This window comes from Anolis carolinensis, chromosome 2 (genome assembly GCF_035594765.1).
Source record: "Anolis carolinensis isolate JA03-04 chromosome 2, rAnoCar3.1.pri, whole genome shotgun sequence".
NCBI lineage: Eukaryota > Metazoa > Chordata > Lepidosauria > Squamata > Dactyloidae > Anolis > Anolis carolinensis.
Window position 1 is genome coordinate 226,080,103 of NC_085842.1, and position 27,944 is coordinate 226,108,046.

General features: G+C 40.7%; 1 long non-coding RNA gene and 1 other non-coding gene across 3 annotated transcripts in view; one reads left to right on the forward strand and one right to left on the reverse strand.

The window, feature by feature from the left end:
- The window catches only part of LOC134296565 (uncharacterized), a 64,503-nt gene extending 37,518 nt beyond the window's left edge, over nt 1-26,985 (reverse strand). For both annotated transcript variants that reach the window (XR_010003359.1, XR_010003358.1), the window contains exons 1-2: nt 26,381-26,985; nt 16,491-16,621 (exon numbers count right to left, since the gene is read on the reverse strand). This is a non-coding gene — a long non-coding RNA (uncharacterized LOC134296565). The remainder of the gene's footprint in view (nt 1-16,490; nt 16,622-26,380) is intronic.
- On the forward strand, nt 483-589 carry LOC134297231 (U6 spliceosomal RNA). Its single transcript, XR_010003963.1, has one exon. It is a non-coding gene; the product is annotated as a U6 spliceosomal RNA (small nuclear RNA).
- Nucleotides 26,986-27,944: the final 959 nt, after the last annotated feature.

Sequence of the window (27,944 nt, forward strand, 5' to 3'; positions counted from 1 at the left end):
CACACTGACACTAGCATATCCAGCAGGAAACATAGGGCTAATCCCATAACTCCACTGGGTGGTTGACACAGTCACCTGATACCCATCCTTTCTATCCAACAATGGATTAATCCCCAGACAGGCTGAAAGTTCACTGAGTTACTTATCACCCTTTCTTTCCCAGGGAACCTATAATGGTGTTTTGGCACCCATTGTTTCCTCAACCAGGACCCATTGTGAGATTCTGGTTGACAGGATTAAAACTATTAAAACTCACCATCCCCAGGCCTTGCCCGCAGTCCTTCCCTTAAATGCCCAAAGGAGGATGATATAGAAAATAGCTACAAGTCTCAAACTTGGCAATGGCAGTTTATTCAATTTCCTGCCATACAAGGGAACCAAGCGAGTAGTGTGCCTCCACCAATCAGTGTGTGGATCGTAACTTGCACTGATCAATGAGGCAAAAGTCCATTCTTTTGAATTGCTGTCAAATCTCTACAGATGTGCTCTCTTCGGCAGCACATACACTAACATTGGAACAATACAGAGAAGATTAGCATGGCCCCTGCGCAAGGATGACACGCAAATTCATGAAGTGTTCCATATTTTTGCCCTGACTGTCCAAACGGCATTGAATGTTTGCCGTGCATGTGTTCCCTTGGGGAGATAGTGTGGAATATAAATAAAGTATTATTATTTGAAACACAACAAGATGAGTTCACAGCAGACATTCTGCTGGCTGTTGTATTGGATCACACGTCAGACACTTCCCAAGTGTCTAGGACTGTGTGATGTATCAGCGAATAATGCGTGCAGATAACAGTAAGGTGGCCTTCTGCAGCTAGTAGATGGTAATTTTGTCAGCGCCGATTGTGTTTAAGTGCAGGCCAAGGTCTTTAGGCACTGCACCCAGCGTGCTGATCACCACTGGGACCACCTTGACTGGCTTGTGCCAGAGTCTTTGTAATTCGATCTTTAAATCCTCATATCGTGCCAGCTTTTCCAGTTGTTTCTCCTCATAGAATCATAGAATCATAGAATAGTAGAGTTGGAAGAGACCACATGGGCCATCTAGTCCAACCCCCTGCTAATAAGCAGGAAATCGCATTCAAAGCACCCCTGACAGATGGCCATCCAGCCTCTGCTTAAAAGCCTCCAAGGAAGGAGCCTCCACCACGGCCCCGGGGAGAGAGTTCCACTGTCGAACAGCTCTCACAGTGAGGAAGTTCTTCCTGATGTTCAGGTGGAATCTCCTTTCCTGTAGTTTGAAGCCATTGTTCCGTGTCCTAGTCTGCAGGGCAGCAGAAAACAAGCTTGCTCCCTCTTCCCTATGACTTCCCTTCACATATTTGTACATGGCTATCATGTCTCCTCTCAGCCTTCTCTTCTGCAGGCTAAACATGCCCAGCTCTTTAAGCCGCTCCTCATAGGGCTTGTTCTCCAGACCCTTAATCATTTTAGTCGCCCTCCTCTGGACGCTTTCCAGCTTGTCAACATCTCCCTTCAACTGTGGTGCCCAAAATTGGACACAGTATTCCAGGTGTGGTCTGACCAAGGCAGAATAGAGGGGGAGCATAACTTCCCTGGATCTAGACGCTATTCCCCTATTGATGCAGGCCAGAATCCCATTGGCTTTTTTAGCAGCCGCATCACATTGTTGGCTCATGTTTAACTTGTTGTCCACGAGGACTCCAAGGTCTTTTTCGCACACACTGCTGTCAAGCCAGGCGTCCCCCATTCTGTATCTTTGATTTCCATTTTTTCTGCCGAAGTGAAGTATCTTGCATTTGTCCCTGTTGAACTTCATTTTGTTAGTTTTGGCCCATCTCTCTAGTCTGTCAAGATCGTTTTGAATTCTGCTCCTGTCTTCTGGAGTGTTAGCTATCCCTCCCAGTTTTGTGTCGTCTGCAAACTTGATGATCGTGCCTTCTAACCCTTCGTCTAAGTCGTTAATAAAGATGTTGAACAGAACCGGGCCCAGGACGGAGCCCTGCGGCACTCCACTTGTCACTTCTTTCCATGATGAAGACGACGCATTGGTGAGCACCCTTTGGGTTCGTTCGCTTAGCCAATTACAGATCCACCTAACCGTAGTTTTGTCTAGCCCACATTTTACTAGTTTGTTTGCCAGAAGGTCGTGGGGGACTTTGTCGAAGGCCTTACTGAAATCCAGGTACCCTACATCCACAGCATTCCCTGTATCAACCCAACTCGTAACTCTATCGAAAAAAGAGATCAGATTAGTCTGGCATGACTTGTTTTTGGTAAATCCGTGTTGACTATTAGCAATGACCGCATTTGTTTCTAAGTGTTCGCAGACCACTTCCTTAATGATCTTTTCCAGAATTTTGCCTGGTATTGATGTGAGGCTGACCGGACGGTAATTGTTTGGGTCGTTCTTTTTTCCCTTCTTGAAGATAGGGACCACATTCGCCCTCCTCCAATCTGCTGGGACTTCTCCCGTTCTCCAAGAACTCTCGAAGATAATTGCCAGTGGTTCTGAAATAACTTCTGCTAGTTCCTTCAGTACTCTTGGGTGTAGCTGATCTGGCCCTGGGGACTTGAATTCGTTTAGAGTGGCCAGGTGTTCCTGGACAACTTGTTTCCCTATTTGGGGTTGGATTTCCCCCAATCCTTCGTCCATTCCATGTTGCTGAGGTTGAAGATGGCTTTCTTTTTCTGAGAAGACCGAGGCAAAGAAGGCATTAAGTAGTTCTGCCTTTTCCCTGTCCCCTGTCGCCATCACCCCATCTTCTCCTTGCAATGGCCCTATCGCCTCCTTTTTCTTCCTTTTTCTACCAACGTAAGCAAAAAAGCCTTTTTTGTTGTTTTTTATGTCCCTGGCAAGCCTGAGCTCATTTTGCGCTTTAGCCTTGCGAACCTTTTCCCTACAGGTGTTGGCTATACGTTTGAATTCTTCTTTGGTGATTTCTCCCCTTTTCCACTTCTTGTGCATGTCACTTTTGAGCTTTAGCTCAGTTAGAAGTTCTTTGGACATCCATTCTGGCTTCTTTGCACTTGTCTTATTTTTCTTCTTTGTTGGCACTGTTTGCATTTGCGCCTTGAGTATTTCACTTTTGAAAAACTCCCATCCATCCTTAACTCCCTTGTTTTTTAATATCGGCGTCCATGGAATGCCGCTCAGTAATTCCTTCATTTTTTGGAAGTCAGCTCTCTTAAAGTCCAGAATGCGTGTTTGACTTGTCTTAGTTTCAGCATTCCTTTGTATTGCAAACTGCAGGAGCACATGGTCACTTGCCCCTAAGGATCCAACCACTTCAACTGTATTGATCAGGTCTTCCACATTTGTTAAGATTAGATCAAGAGTTGCTGATCCCTTTGTTGCCTCTTCTACCTTCTGGACCATAAAATTATCTGCAAGGCAAGTGAGGAATTTGTTGGACTTTGTACTCTTGGCTGAGTTTGTTTTCCAGCAGATATCGGGATAATTGAAATCGCCCATGACTACTATATCTCTTCTTTGTGCCTGTTTGGTCAGCTGTTGACAGAAGGCTTCATCAAGTCCTTCATCCTGACTCGGAGGTCTGTAGTAGACACCCACGACAAGATCTTTTTGAGTCCCGGTTCCCTTGATTCTTATCCAGATGCTTTCAAGCTGGTTTCCCGGATTACAGTCTTGCATTTCTTCTGCAACGTAACTGTTTTTGACATATAAAGCTACTCCCCCTCCTCTCCCCTTTGTTCTATTTCTGTGAAAGAGGTTATAGCCCTCAATGGCTAAATTCCAGTGATGGGAGTCATCCCACCAGGTTTCAGTGATGCCTATGACATCGTATGTGTGGTGCTGTGCTAGGAGTTGGAGTTCGTCTTGCTTATTTCCCATGCTCTGAGCATTAGTGTAAAGACATGTAAGCCCCTGTGACCTCCCCTCGAACTGTTTATTTGGGATTATTGTGCTCTCTGTACTTGGTCCTTGCTGTGTTTGTGCAGCCCTCTGTTTAGCCTTTCGGCGGTTCCCTGTGGTCGTGGGTAATATAGTGTTCGCCAGGCTGTTGTTCCCCTCCCCCAGTGGATCTAGTTTAAAGTGCGCCTGATGAGGTTTGTGAGTCTGTGTGCAAAAATCCTGCCGTCCTCAATCCTGCCGTCACCTGGGATTGCAACATCGACAATCCATACTTTGTTTTTTAACACGATAGTGAGGTCAGGAGTATTGTGTTCTAAAACCCTGTCTGTCTGAATTCGGAAGTCCCAGAGTAGCTTGACATGTTCCTTCTCTGTAACTTTTTCCGGTTTGTGATCCCACCAGTTCTTTGTCACAGGCAGATGGTATTTGTGGCACAAGTTCCAAGGAATCATCTGAGCAATGGTGTTATGCCTCTGCTTGTAGTCTGTCTGTGTGATCTTCTTGCAGCAGCTGAGGATGTGATCTATTGTTTCATCTGCTTCCTTGCAGAGTCTACATTTGGGACCTGTCGTCGACTTTTCAATTTATTATTATTATTATTATTATTATTATTATTATTATTATTATTATTATATTGTATGACACAGCAAACAAGATAGACATGCTGGATTTCATATCACAAAATCACAAGTCGAACACTTCCCAAGCGTTTAGGACTGTGTGATGTATTTTCGGATGATGCGTGCAGATCCCAGTAGGATGGCCTTTTGCAGTTGAAAGATCGTAATTTTGTCTATTATTATTATTATTATTATTATTATTATTATTATTATTATTATTATGTCTCTGTATGTATCCATTGCCTTTATGTCTGATTTGGGAGTATAGTCTCCCCCAACATCCACTTCTGGCTGAAGTGAATAAACCTCTGATCCTTGCCTTCATCCTGTCCATGTCTCATATGAAACTTCAGAGCCTAGGCATACTGAGAACCTGAACCCACAATTCAGCAGAGCTGAAAATACAACAGCTAGAACAGGTCCAGTGGATGCCTTGACCTGTATTGTTGCAGCATACTTTTAATTTTGTGCAACCTGAGGATGTGGACAGGATTCTTTAAAATACAGCCTAAAATGTGGAGTGGATTTATGGCTCTACAATAATTGGATCCCTCAGCTTCCACTGCAAGCCTGCATGTGAGAGACCCCAATGAATGTGGAGGTCCCTGTGCAACACCATGCCTTGAATACTGTAGATGTCAATCTATTATTAACAGAACTATAAAATTAGGCTCTACTTTGATCTCAGACTAGATGGATTCTTTCACAACTATGACTGTGAAATTATATATCTGCCCCAGTGATTTAACCTTATATTAAGGTCTGCAACAGCTGGGCCCTCGACCAAATCCAGCATGGCTCACTGAGAAATCAAGGTCATGATCTGTGTCATCAAAAGACTACTAATATTTCAAAAAAATTTATCCTTGTGTATTTCTACATTATATAGATGAACTCTTATTTCTGCTTCACAGAAAAGGCACATGAAATGGGATTTCTCCTGTTGTTGTTCCTTCACCTACAGCCACAAATTGTAGCTAGGGATTGGCTATTTGGGTCATTATTAAAAATCAAAATGTCCCAAAATTTCATTTTGTATCACACATTGAAGGATTTTTTTTAAATGAATTATAGAGAAAGACTGTCAGATACCCCCATCTTTGAGATCTTTGGAGATTTGGCAAGTAAAAAGATTTTGAATGATTTGACTGTGAAAATCCTGGCTTTGAATCTCTGTGTCTTCAGCCATTTCATTCAAAGGTCTTTGTCTTTAACAGCAACATGACCAGTAGGAATGATACATTTCTCCTGTACCTATTGAACTTGATTCATGCACAGAGAAGAGAATTCTGGTTGCTTTCAAAAAGAAATATATACATGCTGACATCCATTGGGTGGAAAGAACTTGAGATTTTAATGATGATGATGATGATGATGATGATAGATTTTCCCATCCTCAGTTCCACCTGTCAAATGGAAGGCTTTTTGGAGCTATTGCCACCAGAAGAAAACTTGGTGGGAATGAGATATGGAAGGGTGAGGCAATCTCCCAACCGGGTTGTTGTGTGTTTTCCGGGCTGTATGGCCATATTCCAGAAGTTTTCCCTCCTGACGTTTCGCCCACATCTATGGCAGGCATCCTCAGAGGTTGTGAGGTATACCTGCCATAGCTGTAGGCGAAACGTCAGGAGAGAACATGGAACATGGCCATACAGCCCCGAAATCACACAACAAACCTGTGATTCTGGCCGTGGAAGCCTTTCACAACACAATCCCCCAACCCCTTCCCTTTCACCTTTTCTACAACATAATTGTCCCTATTCTTAGCTTGGTACACTGCCAATGTCCCCAAAAGACTGTCTTCTTAAACGTAGAAAGGTGTTAGGGCCATTTTCCAGTAAAATGCTATCCCAAGCTCTCTCCTCTTTGAAAGAGCAAGATTAGATGTCTCAGAAGCTGAGCACAGCTGTAACTTTACCCTGAATATGTTTCGCTTCAGTAATGACATTGCAGCCTCACAGTTGGATATAGATCGTATCCCTTTCTTATTATTCTTTAAAGGATGTGTTATTGGCAAAAAGAAAAAATGCCTGCATTTTGGTGGTGGCTGTTAAATGTTACAAACAACTGCAGTGTGTTCCGCAAGGGTATAGCCTTTGGGCAGTTTAGTTGACAAAAGAATCCTTCTAAAAACCACACAAGTCCAAACAGGAAACCAAATTATAAAGTAATACTATTAAAATGCATTTATTTACACCACTGTACATTCTATTTTGAAAGATCATGGTTTCATGGTCACTTGGGGGAGGGACATCTTGTTGCTTCTATGTAAAAAAACAAAAAAAACAAAAAATGCAGACTTCCTCATTCCCAATGAACTTCAATATAATTATCACCTCTTCTAATGAGGCGTATCATCTCGTGAGATGTTCACATCATGATATCCTCAGTTAATCTTTTGCGGCTTCTAGTGAGAGCTCAGGCTATATTTGCTGTCCATGTGATAGATATATAGATTAGAATCATAGAGCTGAGATATATCCCAAGGACCATCCAAGCCAACTCCCTGCTGTGAAACAATACGCAACCAAAGTATTCCATCCATCCTCTGTTTTAAAAACTTTCAAAGAAGGAGGCTCCACCACACCCTAAGGCAGCATATTACACTGTCAAATAACTCTTACCATCAGGTAGTTCTTCCTAATGTTTATGTGGAATCTTTTTTCCAGAAGGTTAAATTGATCCTAATTTCTGGAGAAAACAAGTGGCATCATCATCATCATCATCATTATTATTATTATTATTATTATTATTATTATTATTATTATTATTATTATTATTATGTTCACATATGATGGATTTACACTGTCTTGGTGCAGAGTGTTAAGGATAGCATTGATCTCAATTGATAGCATTGATCTCAACTGAGTTGAAGGCCTTTTGGTAATCAATGAAAGCAAGACAAACTGGAACTCTCTGCTTTTTTCCAGTAGCTGTTTGACTGTGTGGATATGATCGAGGGTGGGGTAGCCTGTTTGTTCCCTGTTGATTTCCACATCTTGAGAAATTCTTCATAGCAGGATCCTTGTGAACAGTGTATATAGTTGAGAGAGGAGTGTATAGGATGATAGTTGCTAAAGTTTTCTGTGTCTTCTTTCTTCATTAAAAGTATGGTTTCAGACATTGTCCAATCTTTTGGTAAGATGGCACTTTACAAGTATTGTGTAAAACCTTCTGCAATCGCCTTTTGAAGGTTATAACCTCCCGCCTTTAGGTGTTGTATTCTTAATCCATCCTTTTCTAGGCATTTATCTGGCTTCATTTAAATTACAGCTGCATCTACCTCACTCAATAATACTGTAGGGGTTTCTTCCATCTCAGCACATGGTTTGACTTTGACTACCTGCACTTTGGAAATGTATAAGTTGTTATAGGAGTCTTCGCATATCTGTTTCATTTCCAATCTATTTGTTACATGCATTTCGTTTTCATTTTTTAGTGCAATTGGAAGCTTTTCCTCTTTTTAAAGACTTTTCTTGTTCCCTGCAGCTTCCCTTAATCATGTAATCCAATATTTGTCATAGTCCACCTGTAGGCTCTTTCTAATTTCATTGCAAAGTTGTCTGTACCCCTCCTCTTTTGCTTTGCCATCTGCTATTCGCTGAGGTCTGACTGCCATTAAATGTTTTGTGCCTTGTCAAATTTTTCTAATCTTCGTTGGATGAATGGATTCAAAAGATCAATCACCTTTTGAACTTTTCCCACAAACATGTCATAATCTTCATTGACATCAGCACTTCCAATCAAGAAATTGGTTGCTTCCAGGGCTGCCAAAATTAAATCCGAGGAATTAATTTTCTTTTTAAACAGTTTCTTTCTTCTAAGGATTCCCATTTCTCTGCCGGTTAACTATTATCGAAGAACGGATGAGTTGATGATCTGAGCCTGTACATATGATCTTTTCACCAATAACTGAGACATCACTTAATATTCCTTTTGTATCTGATAGTACATAATAGATTTAATTTCTAGTCTTACCATCGAGACTTCTCCAGATCCACTGTTTCTCTGCCTGCTTTTGGTAGTACCTGTTCATAGGCAATCGGTTGCTTGCTACAAATGTTACTAATCTTGTTCCTCTGTCATTTCTGACACCAATTCCAAAGCTTCTGACAAACAATACATTTTCATGTAGTTTTTTCACAACTATGTCATTGAAATCTCCCTGAACTATCGTATATGTCAAGGGGAGCTGTAATGCCGTATCTATTTTTTGGTAGAATTCTTCAAGTTCTTTGTCAGCTTCTTCCTTGCTTTGCTTGTTATTTGTTGCCAGTGCAATGACCTGGGTTATTTTCATACTGCAATGTCCTTCTAACCTTAGAATCAGTATACCTACTCGAGGTGAAATGAGGTCACAACTTTTAATTTGGTCAATTTTTTTTTCACAATGAAGCTGACTCCGCCTTTCCTTGATCCATTGTTGTAGGCTTTCCCAAGAAAATCTTGGTCTCCATTTTTCCATTCAGCAACTAGATCTTCTCTTCTTCTTCTTCTTGTTTCACATATTCCAATGATGTCAGGTTTTATTTTTGCTGTAATGCTGATGTATCAATAAGAGTATCAGAGGACTTAGTTCTTATGTTATGAGAAACAATAAAGAAATGTTTAGATAGTTTTTTAATCTTTCCGTGATCTGTACTCATAGTCCATCTAGTGCCTTGGTCAAATTCCAGTAATTGTTTGGGTAATATTTTGACTTTGGTATTTTCGCAATTAATTTTTGCAGCAGTGTTGTTCAGGTTGCTAGCCCTTGTGAACCTATAGCTGCCTGTCCTTCCATCAATCCCAACTGCTGATAGATGAGACACAATGGAGCTGTGTCTTCCTGGCTGCCCCCTCTTCACTCTGTGACCATAGAGTGGCAGTTGGAGTTGGGTGAAGGGCTCTCAACTGATAGTGAACAAGACATGATACAGGGTGCACAATGGATATAAAACTGTTATCAGAAGTGTGTCACATCAGAATAAACAAAGGAGTGTGTCAAGAAGACACAATACCACCAAAACTGTTTGCGGCAAGTTTAGAAAACCTCTTCCAAAAAATCAAATTTAAAGGCAGGATTTCAATTGATGACAAACAACTTTCTCATCTCCTCTTCGCAGATGATTGCATTCTTTTCACAAAACAATCAGAAGATTTACAACAGGATCTCCAACAACTAGCTTGACTCCCAAAATCAGTAGGATTGGATATGAACTTGAAGAAAACAAAATGGATAAAAAATGAGCAGTATGTCCAGGGCCGCCTCATTATAAATGCCGATGGAATTGAGGAAGTGACTGAATATGTATATCTTGGACAACAAGTACAGTTGAATAAATTGGGAAATGGAGAATGGGCAATAAGATGCAAGGCAGCTTGGACGGCTTTTAACAGATGCTGAACTGCCAATGAAGATCAGAGCAGATATCTTCAACACTACAGTTCTACTGGCAATGTTATACACATCTGAAACATGGGCAACAACAAAGTTAGAGGAGGAAAACCTGGTGGTGACTCAGAGAGCAATGGAAAGAAGGATGTGTAGTGCGCCAAATAAATAAAGTCAGCAACAAAGAGCTGTGCCAAAGTACCGGGGCACGCAACATGGTCAATGAGATCTACGCAGCAAAAATAAAAAGATGGGCCAGGCATTTAGCACAAACAAAAGACAGCCGATGGACATGGCAACCAACAAACTGGTTACCAAGAGACCACAAGCAGCCCTTGGGCAGACCTCGTACTCAATGGGACAAACCAATGATTAAGCTACTTGGCCAGAAATGGAAAAGAAAAGCACAGGATCGTAAATACAGTGTTCCCCCACTACTTCGTGGTTCGCTTATCGTGGACTCACTGTTTCGCGAGGAAACTGGGGTATACATTTAAATATTATTTTAATTATTATGTGGCCTTTCTCCCCCTTGCAAGCCCCAGGGAGCTAGTGAACCCTTCTCTACCAGCTCCGGCTGGGCCCTTGCTCCAGGCCCACCATGTGGCTCTGGCTGCCTCTGTTCCTGTAGCCATCTATGAAGGAATGCTGCTCCTGCCGGAAGAGTAAGCAAGGGAGGGAGGGTGAGAGAGTGAAGGCTGACAGCGGCAGCAAGACCCTGGAAGAGGCGGCCAGGTCCGGCTTCTCTCACTGATCCAGCCAGGCCATTCTGGGGGCCGAGCAGAAGCAGCCAGAGCAGCATGGCATGCCCAGAGCAAGGGCCCAACTGGCGCTAGTACGGTGACAAGATCCCCAGGGCTTGCAAGGAGGAGAAAGACAACATAACAATTAAAATGATATATAAATATTAAAATTAAAATAATGTCCCTACTTCGTGTATTTCCACTTATCACGGGAGGTCCTGGAACTAAACCCCCGCGGTAAGTGAGGGAACACTGTATTGGCAAATGGTAGCCTAAAGAAGTGGATCAACGACAAATCAAATAGACTAGAATATTGTTATACTTATGTTTATTTATACCCTGCATTATCTCTCCCGAAGGAGACCCAAAGTGGCTTGCATTAAATGTAATATGAAGATATAGAACTCTACTTCACCAGTGCATCTCAAAGATGTTATATGCTTAATGATCTGGTTGCACTTGTACTATCTGAGAGAAGCACTTTGGGAGGTTTCTGCATCACATGCCTAAATAACCTGACCATCCTTGGATAATAATTATACACCTTGTGTTTGTTTTGATGGAAGAATGTGTGGGGAGGGATGCTATTTGCTGATCTACCTCAGTCAATAAAAAAGACCAGGGTTTTTTGCCATTGGCTTAAAATGTTTGCAGTCCCCTGCTCTGATTAGCTCTCCTAGCAATGAAGTGTCCAAGAGTCAACATCAGGTTACCCATTCAATACCCTTGATTCCAGACAAAAATCAAATCAGAATGAATTGTAATACAGTTTCATCCCTGAAACCAGCCATCCCCTCTCTCACCTGCATTAGTCCTCTTGGCACCTCAGAAAAAATGTGTGCAGCAAATAATTTAGAAAACCCCTGGGAGAAACTGTTGATGACAAAAGTTCGATTTCCAACATGCTAACCTGCATGTAACCTGCTGGGTTATGGTTTGTAAAAGAAGTGATGAAATATTCATGGAGACCTAACAGCAGCAAATAGGCATGGCGAAGTGGGAATACATGAAGGGCACTGATCAAATTATTCTACAAACCAATAAAAGAGGCACAGCCTTTGGGAAGCTTCTGGATAGTGTGTCAGCCTGAAGTTACACTTCTAACTTAAATTGGCTCTAACTTCCCTTCTTTGTACTACATCAAATTGCATGGCTTGCCTCAGTTAATTCTTCAATGAAGACACCACTCTCATTAAAAGATCCACTACTGTCAGGGGAGAAGAGGAGCAATTATCGGCTCAGCTAAGCCTGCATCCTTGGAGAGTGCCAGAAAGTATATTCACCTGAGGGGAGAAATTGTTTATTTGTGATGAGCTGGGATGGAAAGTTGGTTAGAAGGAAACGATGATATTGTTGTTATGTGCGCCAAGTCATTTCAGACCTAGCATGGGGTTTTACTTGCAAGAAGGTTGCTTTTGCCACTCTCTAAGGCTGAAAGAGTATGACTTGCCCAACATCAACCACTGGGTTTCCATGGCAAAGTGGGGATCCAAACTCTGGTCTCAAGAGTTCTAGGACCTCATCACATGAGAACAAAGTGCCATCCTAGGACGCTGCTGTGACACAGCCAGGAGAGAGCCTGACGGAGCCCATCACATGATGCAGGGTTACTTCTGGCAGGACTCCATCCTGGCTCTATGCATGCTGTGACTTAGCAGCATGCTAAATGGCAGTCCTGAGAACATGGTTGAATATCCATGTTCTCATAGACTAAGCCAGAGACCACTTGGGACAAAGCTGGGGGCAGACGGGAAATGGCATATGATGGTAAGGGGGCGTTGCAGGGATTCACCCCACTGCATATGACATATGTACAACAAGCCAATGCATTTATAGAAAACCAGTATATAATTTGAATCAAATACAATCAAGTTAAAATAACCCTATATTCTGAGTGCTCATTTAATGTAATCTTAGGATTAGCAGTTTTTACAAGAGTCAGCATGGTATAGTGGTTTTAGTGTTGGTCTAGGAACCTCATCACATGGAGTTCCTTAAGATGAGGGATAGTGAGGGAATACGTCAGGCAGCGGGGGGAATCCCTGCCATTTCCCATCTGCCCCCGGCTTTGTCCCAAGCTGTCCCTGGATAGTCAACCATGTTCTCAGGACTGCCATTTAGCATGCTGCTAAGATGCAGCATGCATAAAGCCAGGATGGAGCCCTGCCACAAGCAACCGTCCTGCATTGACCTATGACCGCATCATAGCAAATCCAGCAGTGCCCATCAGGGAGTGTAGAAAACCCATCATCCTACTCTCCACATCGATTGACTCACCTGAGTCCCCATCCCATGGAGGGAAGCATCAGCCACCAGGCTGTCCTCCATTGATTTCTGTTCGACACAGAAAGCCTCCTGTTTTGCATGCACTGGTTTGTCTCTGCTTTTACGATGTAGCCCCACTGGAATTTTTACTACATCATAAGATGGGAGCTGATGGGCTCCACTGTAAAAGTAGAAGTGAAATGGTGCATGCTGCCAAAAAGGACCTCGTGTGATGTCATCCTAAAGTGGGGCAAGATGGCTCATCCAACTCGTCCCACATAGAGGAACTGTATGAACCTGCCAGGAAAAGTCACCACAAAAAACTGATCTAAAGTCTGTGCCTCATTTTTGCACTTGAAAACATAGCATTTTCAACGCCCTGCCTAAGAACATGAAGGGCAAAGTCTCCTCTATTATTGTAACCATCTGAGACTGCTGAGTGGCAGTAGAGGACAAGAGGCATAAAAAAAACCCATATCATTTCCTACAACCTCAAACCTGGAGTTATAGTGAATATTCATGAAATACCCCTAAATCATCTGGCAATTACCACCAAAGTATCCCTTAGCACTACAGTGAAAAGGATTTTTAATGTGTTTTTCTCCTTTATAGAAGCATTATTTCTCAAGAAATACAGCTTATCTAATCAGAATCGGCTCTGCCACATCCATCGTTCTTCCTCATTTTGACTTCAGTGCATACTGTAGTTTTATCACACCTCTTCTTTCATTCACTCAAGAGGTATTTTACTATAAGAATGCCAACACTGAAGCTTGATGTTCCTTAAAAAAGCACATCAACCTAACATTTTTGAAAGGCCAAGTTGTTTCCTATTGTCCCTAAGGAGCCAATATCAGTTTGTCCTATCCTTATTTAAATGTACCTGCTACCTTCTGGCATTGTGCCTGAGCTGGGCTGTCAAGATTGTAAATTCAGGTGATAACCTCTGGAATGCTCACACTCTTAGCTTATCCCACATTGCCTAACATCGAAGAAATATTGAGGACACAACCAGCTTCATGAATCTCTGAAATGTGGAGTTTCAGAGGAGCTGGCAGTGATAGGGAGGGAGGGAAAGAGGGAGGGAGGGTGGCAGGAAAGAAAGGGAAGAGAACAGCTCTTTGAAAGGCTCAATAAACCACAGCCTCTCCTTTTGCCATCAGTTATCATGAGTCCATACGTCTGCGGTTTTGCGGTGTGTGACAGTGAGCAAATAAAGTCACTTTGGAGGTCACTTTTATAAGCAATACTTTGCTCCTTTCACCTAACTGGTAAGTTGATAACACTTCAGAAACTTGATTTCCGCAAATTTTTGTGTTGAGACAACTAGTTCTGCCACTGTGCTGAAACTGTCAGCTCTCGCCATTTGAACAGAGTTTGTGAATTTCCTCAAATACAATGTGCATTGAGTGTGATCCTATGTATAGCCTATTAGCCACACCAAAATATGCCCTATTCCATTGTATGGGGCTTAGACCCACGGATAGAACAGCAGTGAGCCTCATTTCAGAATTTCTTTTGTTTCCTGATTGGACAGGTTCTCTGAATGCAGTAGGATGTATTTTTTAATCTCAAAATTATAAAAACAAGGTTTCCCATTGATAGAAAATTCAAAATGTAGCTTGTTTGTGTATCAGCGTACATACACAAGCTTGTTTAAATGCAAGGTCATATCTACTAAAGCAAGGTGTCAGATTCTCATCTCAGCCAGCCAAATGTATTTTGGGAAGCCTTTTGAATGCATTTCTAAGCAGAATTATGTCTGCTTATACATATGTTGGCATGTTTTAAAATATAAAACAAGCATCCATAAGTGTATTTGGGAAATATTCTTGTCATTTGAAGAAGTGGAAAATCCTAAAAGAAAATTATATATTTTTATCTGCTACGCATTTCCTTGATAGCTTACTGACATGGGACTCAAGGTGGCTCACAATATAGATTGAAAGAAAATGCATTTAGAATCATAGCAGGATGCATCTATACTGTAGAATTAATTCAGCTTGACACCACTTTAACTGCCATGATTCAATGCTATAGAGTCATGCTGATGCCTCATCAAACTACAGAATCCAGGATCTCATAACTGAGTCATAGCAGTTAATGTGGACCCAAACTGCACTAATTTGACAGTGTATATAAAGCTTAAAACACAATTTAAAGGCCATTAAATAAATGGCATTAATGTAACTTAAAACAATTTGAAAATATGTGAAACTTGAAATTCTGGGCTTCCATCTTCATTAAGCACAACATTTCTTTAAAATGTAATAGTTGTTTTTATTCTGCACAGCTCAACAGAAAACAGGAACTCTCATACAGACAATCCCTAGTTGGCACTAGAGTTTAACAATTCCCCAGCTGTTTCTAAAAGAATACTTTCAGGCAATTTCACAACTCACATTGGTTAGTTCCTCTTTCTCACAGAGAGGTCTAATGGCATCAAGGTTGCAGCAATTTCCGTATCTTCTTTTCCTTAATTGCCAAACTTCTCTGTTTCCATGAATTTTCTAGACCAGTGGTTCTCAACTTGGGGTCCCCAGATATTTTTGGCCTTCAACTTCCAGGAATCCTAACAACTGGTAAATGGGCTGGGATTTCTGGGAGTTGTAGGCCAAAAACATCTGAGAACCCCAGGTTGAGAACCACTGTGTTAGGCTTTCTCTGCTGCCTTCTGCTTCTTTCCTTATCAAGGGCTTTGCTATAGCCCCATCCTTTCTTCACACATTCCTCCCAGTTTCCCAGCTACTCTTCATCAAACTGCCTGGCATACTTCAAATCTCTTCAGAAGACAGGTGGACAAACATCTGCATTCTGAAAGAAGCAAAGACTACCAGCATTGAAGCAATGTTCCTCCACCATCAACTTCGTTGGAATGCCCGATGACTGTCTCCCAAAGCAGTTATTTTACTCTCAGCTCAAGAACAGAAAATGGGATATGAATGGACATTCAAAGAGATTTAAATGTGGAATAAACTCTGGGAACTGGGAAGCCCTGATACTTGAGCATTCTAACTGGAGGTCAGCTATTACCAACAGTGCTGTGGATTTTGAGGAGGTATGACTAGAGGGTAAAAGGAAGAAATGTGCCAAGTGGAAAGCATGTCAAGGGACCACCTGGCATCTGAAAATGTTTGCCTTTACTGCGAAAGACCATGCAGATCCAGAATAGGTGTCTACAGTCACTTACAGACCCACTGCCAAGATTCTACTCTTGGAAGTCAATCATACTTGAAAATGACAAGTTCGAAGCCCAAGTCAGATTCAGCACCTGACTGTTAAGCCTAGCTTACTGTCCACCTAAGCAGTTTGAAAACAGCTGAGGTGTGAGTAGAGAAATTAGGCACCGCTTAAAAAGGCGGGATGTATTTTATGACATCATTAAAAAATGCTAGTGATCAAAAAAACAAGGAGGAAATACTACGATCAAAAGGGCTCGGCATCATAGTAGATGAAGCAACAGTATCCCCCTGTGGCTGGAATTGAGCATAACCTCCAGGCACCGACGTTGAAAGATACCAAAGATGTAAGTCTGTCTTGTATGTCTAAAAAATGGCATTGAATGATTGCCGTCTATGTGTCCACTTCAGGGTGAAAAGGGCAGAATATAAATACTGTAAATGAATGAATAAATAAATAAATACCGGTACTTGGACATGGATATGCCTATGATGATGATCTAAGCTCCAACAGCTCTACCTTACTTCAAGAGCTTCTGGCTTTGTTTGCTCTGGGGAGGTTCGCTCCATAGGGAAAATTCTGTTACAATCTCTTTCTACAAAACAAAGGAAACACATTAGAATGTAAATAAGTAAATAAAGTAAAGTAAATCCCAGTAATGAAACCTTTCTGGTAGTCCTTCAAAAAACCTGTGAGATCCAAAGTGCTGAAGCCTTCTTAAACATAGCTCAAGTTCTTATGAGAGTTCCTTCCAAGTACTGACTAGAACCTGGATTGGGTTTACCACCACCTTGATATCAGATCCCTGGACAAAGAAGTCTCAGTCACATTGGGAAGTCAGCAAGGGCTCTGCAGGGGCTTGAACCCCATCCTGGAAGTCAGAAGCATCAACCACAAGTGCCTTTTGCTTTTTTTATGCCAATGCAAGAAGGGGGAAATCAAAACCTTAGAGAATATAAGTATGTTCTCTCAGAAATTGAAAACTTTCAGAGTTGGGATGAAAAAATCTGCTGCCATTTCTAACCAATTCTCTTCTTGTGTCCTGGAAAAGGCTTAGCAAACTACCTCTTCCAAACATGGGCAAATGAAAAATTCCTGCCTAGCCAGGTATCATTACCCTTATTATTTCTCAGAATTGAGACCCAAAACAGCTTCGGCATAAAAGCAATAACATTAAAAATGTACGAAAGCTGAATATTGAAATAGAATTCAAAGTATACAAGTATTACAGCAAACCAGTTTAAACACTATTAAAATAAATTAATAAACAGCTTTTAAAAACAATTTTGAAAACAAGAGCTCCAGCATCCCACATTCAAAATGCATAGATTGTTTATTCTATTTGAGGATATGACAGTTAGATATTGTATATAAAGAAACATATGCCTGTCCTCCTAGCCAAAATAACTAGTTATCAATCAGAATTCAAAAGCATGGCTAATAATATGCCTTGCAAGTGAGAACTTACAAGCAAAAGAAGCTGACTGCAATATATATAGTCAAAAGGTAGTATTTCTAAACATGTTACCTTGAGAAGTGGAGTGATAAGCAGGATATAATCTCAACACCAAGTCAATGCTTTCTCTTTTTTTCTTAAAAGTTAGAAATTAGAGACAAAATCTGCTAGATCCAGTGTTGAAAGTGATATAAAAGTGAGCTGTCACAGATAAATTGGGAATTTAGTGTTATTACCCCTATTGCAAATCACAGCAAACAGGTCTTCTGTTTCTTAAAACCTAAGCCATTCGTGGTATGAAAACAGATTTAAAAATACATTTTCTTCACCAAAGTGCAAACTCACTGGTCTGGGAGTTTCTTGTCTTGATCTGTGAAAAATAATCTCTCAAAAATATCTCAAAACGTCCCAGTCTGTCTCTAGCCCCAAATCAGGAATCCAATAGAAACAAATAGAATAATACATTTCTATGTAGAAGAGGAATGCAATGGTACTGACATTGCTTCTGTGGTCAAGCATATCTGGTTATTAGACCACAACTCTTTAAAACATAGAAAAGGAAATCCCTTCCACAAAAACATTCTCACTTTATAGAAAAAGAGCAAAAAAGTGGCCTGCCTGTATTTTTGTCAATTGAAATGGGTTTCTCCAAAGATCTATGAAAAGCAACCTGAAGATACCAGTTTTTCCCTAGCTCCCAGCTTCGCCAAAGAAAACCAAGAGAAATCCCAAAATTAAGGTAGCACATTCTATCCTAACTGAGCCAACATGTAAACTTCAGAGAAGCTTTTAAATTCAAACATAGTTATCCTTTCAATATTATTAGGAAAAACCTAACAGAACTGGAAACTTCTATCAAAATAGATCCAAATAAACATTGTTGTGTCATGTGTCAAAATAACTCGCTGCGCAGGTCTTCAAAGACAGGCATCCCAAAAGTGGCCAAAGGGGATTTGGTTCAGGACACCTTCACAATTTTGCAGAAAAACCCACCAGAATGACTTTTCTGTTGTGTACCTATATTTGTGTGTTATAATTTACAGTCAATATTTCCCTTGGTTTCAATTTTTAAAATCTGGTTGTTGTTAGATCAAAATCTTGTTATTTCTGACCATGCTTACCTGTGTTATCGGGATTTATTTCCTTACTTTCTATCAGTTTCTTTGCTGTTTAATACAATTATCTTCCTCCATTTAATTAGATATTCTCTAACTAAGGGGCATGTTTGTGTAATTAAATATTTCACCAAAGATTCTTGGTTTGCTTTGAGAAATCTGGGCTATGATTTACTTTGTTTTCACCAGATTTCCCAATTGTTCCTCTCATCGCTTTTTTTGTAATATATTTAATCTTCTTGAATGGCCTGAACCCACCTAGTTCTATAAAGCAGGTACATCAGGGCTAATCTCATCACCTCCTCCAGGCAGGAGACCTAATCCCTTCCACGTACTTAAGAAAGGATCCTGACTGAAAGGTCATGGAAATTACTCAACACCCAGCCTGACCCTCCTCCTGGGAACCCATTCAAATCATGCCAACACCCCTGCCACCCATTATTTAGCCAATCGAGACCCATCATCTTACTCCAAGGAGACAGGAATCGAGCTATTTGCAACCATTAACCTGAAACCTAACCACATTTCTTTTTTCACGCATCCATGAGAGGCAGACCAAGAAATTGCCTTAAGACTTCAAATTGAACAATGACAATATATTAAAACTTCCCACCAGACCTAAGAGCCAAACTGTGGCAGTAACAGATGGCATGTGTCATCTAACCAGCGTGTGTATCCTAGCTACCCCAAGTTGAGCCAATCAGCACATGGATCAGTAAAAATGCTTTGTTTTGAACTGCTGTCAATGTCCTATACATATTTCTGTATGTTTTCATTGCGGCCTGTCAGTTTTGAGATCACATGCTCTCCTGGCATTCACTTTGGCTGAAGAGAATAAAGCCTCTGTTACTTTTGCCTTTAACCTGTTCGTGTCTCATTTGGCTTTTGAAGCTTTTCACGCTGGGCCTCCGAACACACAGTTCTTGCGGTAGCTGAACTCACAAATCAGTAATAATAAAACTTATATTTAATTCTGTTTAAAATATTGTGTGATTAATATTTTTATATTTTCTATTTCAAATGATATGGTAGTAATTTGTTTTAACATGAATTTTTTGCTATCCTTTTTATCATATGTATTTTATGTGTCGCCTAATGGTTTGTTGACTATAATAAAGGTTATAGGTGTTGAAATATAAAGTGTGCTAAGAAACTGCTTTAGGGGTTCAAAGAAATTCATTGAAATTAATGTGGGGTCACCATAACTGGATAGGTAACTTGAAGGCATGCACACATACCCACACACACATCCTAAAGTCATCTTTCATTCATGAAGATTGCAAATGAAAATACAAGCACCACATGCCTGAAGGAACACTTCATAAAATGTAGGGCAATACCTAAGTAAAAACTTAAATTCAGTTTCCAAGATGAATAAAATGTTCCAGAATTGTCAAGGATGGAGACTGAAAAAATGCTAACCCTGTGCTAGAGCATTCACTCCATCTTGGGGCTTGTGTAAGAACTGCAACTGGGAAACACTTGCTTCCTTTTGTTGATGAAGACTGGTGTACCGTTATTATGGATGTTTGGTTACACCTCAAACTGTAGAATTTCCTAAGAAAGGATATACTTGTCTCCTCCCCATTGTGTAGGCATGAGCAGGCAAAAATGTTTTTACTCATGTGTTTGCCTTCTTAATGAACTGCATTTGAATGGTTTCTAAATTCAACCAAATCTTAATAATTAAATCATGTTGTAACATCACTTCTTTGTGTTTTTATCTATCCCTGCTTTTAAACTTCCAGCGATTCTTTTGATTTCCCTTTCTGAGAGATAGTTACTGTTGTGCCTTCATGTCATTTCCAATTTATGGCAATCCTAAAATGATCTTATCATAGGTTTGGGGAGCTGAGAATGTGAGACTCGCCCAGTCACCAAGTAGGTTTCTATGGTCAAGAGGGAAATCAAGCCCTCGTCTCCAGAATCCTAGTCCAATGCTCAAGCCACTGCACCAGACCTTTCCAAAGATTTTGCCTTGGTGACACACTTTTTCGACATGCATCATTTCACGATACAGTAATTCAGTCTTGCTAGCCAACCAGAGGTTAAACAAACGGTTTAAGAATATCTAAACATGAAATTAGCACTCCACTTCCACAGTAATACAATGAAGGAACAATTCCACATGCTCAAGTGCATCACTTCAGGTATGGTCACATCACCAGAAGTGACGCGGAATCTGCCTCTTTGACCCAATTATGCATACAGCACATAAATGGATATAACGGAATGGGACTATACCAGTGCACCATATTAATTGCCACCTTTGCTGCATAAAAATGTATACAATTGTTATTTCTTATTTCATGTAGACACAGAAGTTTCTTGTTATATCCACCTGACAAGTAACACAACACTCTAGTTAGTGCATTGGCTGCTACACTTGGCAGTCAACAAAGCAATGTGGCATTGAACACAATTTAGAAAGCTCTGCACTACACCATTCTGGCACTGTGTGTGTGTGTGTATACATATATAGGAGCCCATGGTGGTGCAGCATGTTAAAGCACTGAGCTGCAGAACTTGCGGACCGAAAGGTCGCAGGTTTGAATCCGGGGAGCGGAGTGAGTGCCTGCTGTTAACCCCAGCTTCTGCCAACCTAGCAGTTCGAAAACATGCAAATGTGAGATCAATAGGTACTGCTACGGCAGGAAGGTAACGGTGCTCCATGCAGTCATGCCAGCCACATGACCTTGGAGGTGTCTACGGACAACGCTGGCTCTTTGGCTTGAAAATGGAGATGAGCACCAACCCCTAGAGTCGGACATGACTGGACATTAATTCAGAGGAAAACCGTTACCATATATATATAGTCATATATAACTAAAACTAAAGTGTGTGTGTGTACATACACACACATAATTCAAACGACTGCACCATACTGGTTCTGTAAATATGTGTACATATGCATATATGTGTGTGAATGAGAATACATAGGAAGTATATAAGAAGTGTACTTATTACCTGAAAGAGCCAGATACTGCATTTACAGAGTTATTTTCTGATTTACAGAGGGAGCTGCATGGTGGACTGATATCACAGGAACTAGGCAGAGGCTAGTTTCATTAATCAGCTCTGGCTGATTCTGTCATATGTTGGAGTAAAACTGGGAGTAGATTCTCTGCCCTACTAATGGGAAAGCCATCAAGCACTCCTCCCGCCACACTGTGTTGGACTCCTGGTAGTTGGAGATTTGTGAGGCATGACCACTTTGGCAGCGAAGGCTAAAGGCCTTGTAAAACTATTTATTTGTTTTATTTATTTACAGCATTTATATTCCGCCCTTCTCACCCCGAAGGGGACTCAGGGTGGATCACATTGCACACATAAAGGCAAACATTCAATGCCATGACACAGAACAGAGACAGAGACAAGACGCAGGCACCGGGCTGGCCTCAAACTCATGACCTCTTGGTCAGAGTGATTTGTTGATATGTTGCAGCTGGCTTGCTTTCCAGCCTGCGCCACAGCCCGGTCCTACAACTACAACTCCCATGATTTTCTAGCATTGGAAGTTAAAGTGCTGTCAAATGGCATTAATTCCGAATCCTAGGATTGGCCCAATTGCTATTATTCTGTTGTCGAAAGCTTTCGTGGCTGGAATCACCAGGTTGCTGTGCTACCATTCTGCTTTCCCCCATCTTATCTGAAAATGTATTCCTGACACACGTTTTTGGAGAAACTGTCTTTCAGGCTCGGAAGCACATCTTTTCAAAAAATATCTTTTAAAAAAATGGCCAGTGTTGATTCCCTTAAGGAATGTCAAGAGGAGTCTCATTACTAGTCACACGAGAGAAGAATTTGGAAATAACCTTGAACATCTTACAAGAGATGGTAGCATGAATAAGAGAAGAGGAGATGAAAAAAAATTGGTGCCTCTCTAGGGTGGGAAAAATATTTCTCTGTATTCACAAATGGAATAAATCAGTTTCTTCTTTCATCTGTGGCTTGTTCTCTCTTCCTGTGCCATAACCAAGAAAAAAAGATCTGCAGTCCCGCAGCCCATTCATCTGTGTTTTAACAGTCTATTCACAGGTTAGTGCTCACTACCCAGTCAGAGCTGAATCATTACTGTAAAATGGACTCACATTTCATAAGGTTTCATTTATATCTCTAAGCCACTCTATACCTCTAAAGCCAAGTGTTGGTAAAACATTGTCTGATCTCATCCCTCAGGTCCTGGCCTGTCACAAGGGAAAGTGAGGCAAGTAGCCAGTTCTGGGAACCATTAAAGGTTGGCAAATGTCAGTGTCTTATTATAGTCTACGGTTCCAGCAAAGTTCAGTGTGCATTTCAGTCCCTTATATCAAAATCTACAGGAGTTAAAAGAGCCTAACAGGACATATATAAATGTAAAGCCGAGAGAGTGGCAGTAGCAATTTCATTATTCTATAAAAAGAGTTGTCAAAAGCAAGTGCTGTTCAAAATACAGCCAACATAGCAGAGTTTGAATCTGATCTGGCAGTGGACAGTAACTACTACCGTGTTTCCCCGAAAATAAGACAGTGTCTTATATTAATTTTTGCTCCCAAAAATGCTCTAGGTCTTATTTTCAGGGGATGTCTTATTTTTCCATGAAGAAGAATTCACATTTATTGTTGAACAAAAAAATGAACGTTTATTATATACTGTACAGTAGTTGTCATCACAAGCCAGCATAGCCAGACAAACTGTGAATCCTATCAAGAATTTCTTGTTACTACCGTTATTTCCATGTACAACACTCTGGTACGTACATTTACCGATCCTGCATGCTCTGGTGTTCTGTTTGGTGGGCATGCTTCCAAACAAAAACTTTGCTAGGTCTTACTTTCGGGGTAGGCCTTATATTTAGCAATTCAGCAAAACCTCTACTAGGTCTTATTTTCTGGAGATGTCTTATTTTAGGTGAAACAGGGTAGTTGACCCTTGAGCAACATCATAGTGGCATCACTAGGTCTGTGGTAATTCATGGTGTCACCGCCATGGACCTCTTTCCCCCAAAGCAGACCATATCACAATGCTGTAACTATAATACCAGGAAATTTGATACACCCAGTTACTATATTAAAAAAAACAACTCAGAAGCAATGAAAACAACAGCATGTGCTTGTAGCACATGAATCCATAACCACATGATTCAAAACAACCTTGTAATTGGATATTGATGCCAGCTCTGACCAGAGTTCATGTACATTAGAAGGTTCAAAATACAGTCATTTTGGAATCACCTCTTCTGATGCCACTGTATTGTCTGCCATGGAATACAGGAACAAGTTATTCTCATCCATGATAGAAAATTTAGAGATTGCCCCTTTAATGGAATAGTCCCTACTTTCTGGATGAATTTCTATCCTTATTTTTCCCATTATCTTTTTATCTATTGGAAATGCCTTTGTAGATTATTTGGTGTGTTCTTCTTAGCTCATTCTTGTTCCACAGGGTCAAATGTAAATTGTTAAGTAGGATGGTAACAGTGAAGATCTTTAAAATATATACATGTAAGTCATTAAAAAGCATGGCGCTGTGTTTAATTAAATACAAAATAGAGTGGAAAGTTTCTAGTTTTTGATACTGCGGTGTGTGGAAATGACGTTTAAGCTTTTTCTCCTAATGCACAGTCAAAATAAATATACACATGGTGGTTAGTATCAGAGAAAAGTCTCAGATTGGCAGCAATAGAAGGGTTTTTCCCTTATTTATTTATTTGCAGTATTTATATTCCACCCTTCTCACCCCGAAGGGGACACCGGGTGGATTACAATTTACATATACATGGCAAACATTCAATGGCATTAGACATACGACAGACAGAGACAGAGACACAGGCAATGTAACATTTTCCGGCTTTTGGCTTCATGAGGGTATGCTCAATTTCAGCCACAGGGGGATCTGCTGCTTCATCAACCACTGTGACACTGAGTCCTTGATGGAGTACTTCCTCATTCTTCCACACGCTGCTGGACATTTTTATGGTGTCGTAAATTAGTTAAATTAGCCTCCCTGCATAAATGGGTACCTAAATTTCCTACTTGACAGATGCAACTGTCTTTCGGCTTGCTTAGGTAAACAACGAGCTAGGCTATTTAATGGTCAGGCACTCAATCCAACCCGGGCTGTCTTCGAACTCATGACCTCTCGGTCAGTTATGGCATGAAGACATTCCTTATCTGTCTACCTCTTCCAGCGATAGTCAATCATGTGCAGTGGTGTCACTTGGGAGGTGTAGGAGGTGAACCACACCAAGACACACCATCAGTGGGGGTGACATCAGAGGGGAGTCAGAGGAGTGACATCAAAATAACTGCCAATAAAAAATTTGTGCAGTAGAAATGTATTATCTTTTATTAAAATATTCCTGTAGTTATATGTAACCACAAAAACATTTTTCATAACACCAGCTTACATGTATCACTATACCTACAAGTCTAAAACTCTATGCTAATTTACTTTTTCAACCTTTTAGTGTGCATATACTCTAGCAGAGTTGTCATTATTACCCAATTACAACGATGTAATTCAAATCACATGGTTTCATCTTCACACACTACAAGCACTCACTGTTGTTTTAGTTGCTGCTGGTTATAGTTGCCAATTTTGTCAAATTTTCTGGTATTCTAGCTACAATATTGTGATCTGCTCTGATATGGAAGAAACTCCATGGTTGTGACGGCATGAGATAACATACTGGGTGTCACCAACCCTAGAAAAGCCACTGAGAATATGCAACCAATGCAGGGAAAACTGATCTGTCATGATAACAAAATGTAGGCAATGCTACTATTATCATGATGAAGAGAAAGGACTCAACACAAGGGGGGATTGCATTTTTATGAAGGAGAGTTTATGCTTTTTTCAACATGTCTCTAAGTCCCAAGCCTAATTTCTGGACTACTTGGATTAAAGATATTTATTCTGAATTTCTTATTTGTGTTGATCAGTTCACAACAGGCAAAGAACTATATTTTACTATGAATCTGAACAGCTTGCAGACAAACAGATTCTTTGATCCTGCTAGGAATTTTGGAGCTGCTGGGTTGGAGCTAAATAATGAATGCCTTCGAAATCAAGGACCTTTTTAATTATAACTAAATCGCTTCAAGAATGTAATGGTTTTTTTTTTCATTTCTTTTTTACACAGATAATGAAATCCTTTAACATACACAACAGGAATTAAACTATAGAAGGAAGCAATCCAGCGAGATGTGTGAATCTCATTTTAAAAACTGCCAAAGGACCATCGCTAGGCTTTCTTCGTGTTTGCTGGTTTTGACAAAAGGGGGCAAAGTCTAGATCTTATTTTATTATTTTCCTTTCACTCACATCTATGAGAAATGTCTAATGCTTGTCTTTGCAATTTTGACTGTATATGTGTTTAGGCATAGCTAAAAATAAGAACAGAATTTCAAATGAAATAACATTAATTGATTGGTATAAATACACAAGACACCAAGTTTTGAATATGAAGGGGAATTTTTCAGCAACTTATTTGATGATATTCTGCTGGATGGATTTGGGGTTAGAAACCCAGATTTCCATCCTGGATTAGCATTATTTATTTATTTATTTATTTACATCACTTTTACCCTGCCCTTCTCATCCGTAGGGACTCAGGGCGGCTTACAACAGTCGGCAATTTACATTGCCCAGAACAGATTCAATAAAACAATAACAAAGTCAATAACCATTACAACAATACCATATCAATTGAAAACTCTATTAAAGGTAAAGGTTTTCCCATGACATTAAGTCTAGTCATGTCTAACTCTGGGGACTGGTGCTTGTAATGGATTTGACTTACCAGAGGAAAAGTTGGTGTGTGGCCTACTTCGAAGGGTTGGTTTGTGAGCAGCCATTTTGTAGAGCCAGGAAGTTTGGCAGACATTTTGTGGCTCCCATTGTACAGCAGAGCCGGGGGAGGAGCCATCTAGCAGCTATTTGCATGGAGCAGCCTGATTGGCCAGATGCAAATGAGCAGGTGCTGGGGCATGAGAGGGGCGGAGCTAAAAGTCAGTTAGTTCAGTTATGCCTGAACATTCTAGTCAGTTGGGAGTTGAGCTGGGACAGCTAAGGAGGTAGCTGATTCCTGGGAGTTCAACCAATGTGATAGCTGAGACAGTTTTTGGTGATAGCTGAGCTTAGGAAGGACAGAGTGTCCTAGTTTGGGTTTTAAAGGGCAGTTTAGCCAGGATTTCAGACTCCAGTATAAGTTTTAAAAGTCAGTTTTTTGAAGTAATTGTATTAAAGCCTTTTGAGGAAGAAAGGCCGAGGAATTCTATAAAGTAAAGTCTCACAGAAACATTTTGAAGTAAAAACATCTTAAGAAAGCATTCGAAAGCCATTTGTAAACCACCAAGCATTTTCTACTAAGAGAGATGTGGGTTAAAAAGAGAATTTTCAGAGATACTTCCAATGACTATAAGTCCCATATGTTCTGATTTACTGCTATTTGAACTAATTTGCAAAAGGCCTTTGTGAGGCCTATGTTTGAGAGAAAACGCTGATGTTTGGAAAAAGTGTTGCTGCAGAAAGGGAGTTACTTTTCAAGGATAACCAGAGGCGGTTCAACCACCAGGCCAACTAGGCAGTTGCCTGTGGCACCATCTTCTTGGGGGCACCATCGAGGCAACTCCTGTCTCCTGCGGCCTGCCTCCGCAAGGTATTGAACTGCTTTTTCTGTTGATTTGTTGTAAAACACGATGTTTTAGTGCTTAATTTGTAAAATCTTAATGTAATTTGATGTTTAATAGGCTTTTCCTTAATCCCTCCTTAATATCAAACATTTTCACTTTTACACAACGCTTTTATTTTTCAGTGATTGGTTTGGGGGGGGGGGTGCCAAAATTCTGTTCGCCTACAATGGAAAAATACCTAGGGCCGGCTCTGAGGATAACAGTACATCAGGACTGAGCTGGTTAGCTAACACTCCCTGTAATGTCTTACTTGTTTTTCTCTCTCCTGCTTATTTCCTGGTTTGCTGCTCTTGGGTGGAATTTTCCATTGGCTCTTGTTTTGGGGGTGGAGCTTGGGACTCCCTGTAGGTTTGGGTGAGATAGTTCAGCCCTGCAGCCTGTGAGCTAATCTCTAGAGGCTTTTTCCCTCCTTTTCATTCCAGAGCAATACCTCTTAGAGATAGGTCTTAGAATTGTCTGGGTTCTTTGGCCTGGCAAATTCAAACAGGCAATCTATATCACGTACTTACCTAGTAATTACCTCAAAGATATCTCAGCCTATAGTACTTACCACCAGAGCTAGTACCTACCTATAGCATAGATAGTATAGATCAGTGATTCCCAAAGTGGGGGCTACCGCCCCCTGGTGGGCACTGCAGTGATCCAGGGGGGTGGTGATGGCCACAAGTGCAT